Raw genomic sequence first — 2,160 nt, 5'->3', positions numbered from 1 at the left:
AAATTCCCATACTGTTCGCACTTTCTATCAGTGCTCCTCCGGTGACCAAACCATGATAAAAAAGGAAGGAAATAGAATCGAACCACGCAACCAGCTCGACCACGTGTTGCGCGAAGTGTTACAACAATAAACACGCAGCACGCACCCGGATCCGCACACACAACGTTAACAATGTCTTCGTGCCCTTTCGGTTTTTGATACGAAGTAACCGAACACACCGCTACTACTACGATAAGGCACGATGGCTGGTAGGATCCTGCGCTATCCTGCCGCCACCGCTGTTGGAGCACAAACGAACAACGCGCCATTGTGTGCGACTGTGTGCGTCCCATCGCACGCGAGTACAACATTCCCGCCAACCCGTGGGCTCCATTGTGTTGCCCCGGTGACTGGGGACACGGCGACGACGATGGAGGCGCACCCTCCACCGACAATTGCACACATAACGAGTGAAAGCATAACACAGCAACTGCGGCAGTGGCAGCGGTCACAGCATAAAGGGCGGAAAACCACACCCGCTAATTTTTCTTATTGGCTATTGGCCCGGGTGGGGACACAGTGCCGCGGCGCATGGCGCAAAATGATGTCACTTTCTCGCCTCTCGCTCTGCCGCTTGCCTTTTGTCCTTTTTGTTACGAGCGCCACCGACCGAGGACGACGACGATGATGATGATGATGGCCGCCACTGGTGCCGTTTTGTTTGGATTCTGTTTGTGGCCACATGAAAAAGGGCGATGGTTCTTATCTTTCATCCCTCCCCGAGCCGAACAATGGATCCTTTCTTTCGTACGTTTGTGTGGAGACAACTACCACGACGACGACGACGACGACGCCATCATCGTGTAATGGCGCGCTGTGGCCCCAAAGGGCGGCATGTTTTATCGCACAGCGTACGATGATACCACGTCGATACAATACATATATCGACCGAGCTGGACAAGATCGGTTGACGGTTTTGTTATCAATCTACGATGCTTTTTTCTGTTCTCTTTTCTCTTCATTCATATTCTGCTTCATCGACGCGATCAGAGACCAACGATGGACGAAAGGGGAACATAAAATCGATTGTTTGTACAATGGCCACAAGACACTCCAAGACGGCGCGCGGAAAGACAACGAATGCGTTTTAATAAGAAAGATGAAAACCGACAAACTGACATCGACTACGATGAAAGTAAATAAAGGAAGCCGAGAGAGAAAAAAAAGCGTTTTAAAACACACGCAACACAGACACAGGAGAACCATCGTGAGTTTACTTTCTGATAAACACACCACATGGTGATTGTTCGGCTCGACGGTGAACCCGCGAACCGATGTAGAACAGATAACAGATGTCGTAGCACTAGATCCTCGCCCAGAGATTCCCGTCCAGTGAGACGTGACTTTCACTCGCTAGACCCCGAAAGGAAATCATAAAACAAGCGGAACGGGACACGGCCTACGGCAGGATAACGGCGGACAGGGACTTGTTGGCAGAAGCGATGATAAAAGCATAAACAGATCACGGTCCAGCACATCCCGCCGTCAGTCCATTTGTGGTTAGTGTCGGTGTCGGTGAAGCAGAAGGCTCAAGGCAGTGGCATTCTAACCAATCGCAAACATTCCCTTCTGAAAGGCTCGTCCGAGCGCGTCTTTGATTGTCTGGTTTCACGTCACGTTTGTCACTCGCTCTGCAGACCGCTTTTCACTTCCTCTCGAGGAGCGGTATCCGTCGCCGCCTTTTTTTTGTGATGAAACCACACGAAACAAACAAAACATTAAGAAAAGCTATCGAGAGCGATACACTGGAGTGGAGGAGGAAAAATCTGGATTTTTTTGTTGCTCCAATGTTCAATACCGTTCGGAACTGACTTTGAATAGGGCGAGCGCGACCGAGACCGCGACAGCGAGTGTGTTCTGTCTGGTTAGTGTAGTTTCACACGCTGGCCGCATCCGTGGCAACGGAACGCGGGGCATGTTTTTTTTATGAACTCGAAGAGCCCGCTAGCTCAGGTCTATAGCGGCAGGTTTGATGAGTGAGCGTCGCAAACGGAGGCAAAACATAACTTTTTATGATTGTTGCTTCTGTTGGAACGTTTTGCTGTCGCACAATCGGTTCAATGATTTCGGTCGGTCGACATAACATGCAGGAAATAGCTATTTGTTGCTTCTTAATAGAAT

The sequence above is a fragment of the Anopheles aquasalis genome, chromosome 3, assembly GCF_943734665.1.
Source record: "Anopheles aquasalis chromosome 3, idAnoAquaMG_Q_19, whole genome shotgun sequence".
Taxonomy (NCBI): domain Eukaryota; kingdom Metazoa; phylum Arthropoda; class Insecta; order Diptera; family Culicidae; genus Anopheles; species Anopheles aquasalis.
Note: the sequence above shows the minus strand (reverse complement) of the source record.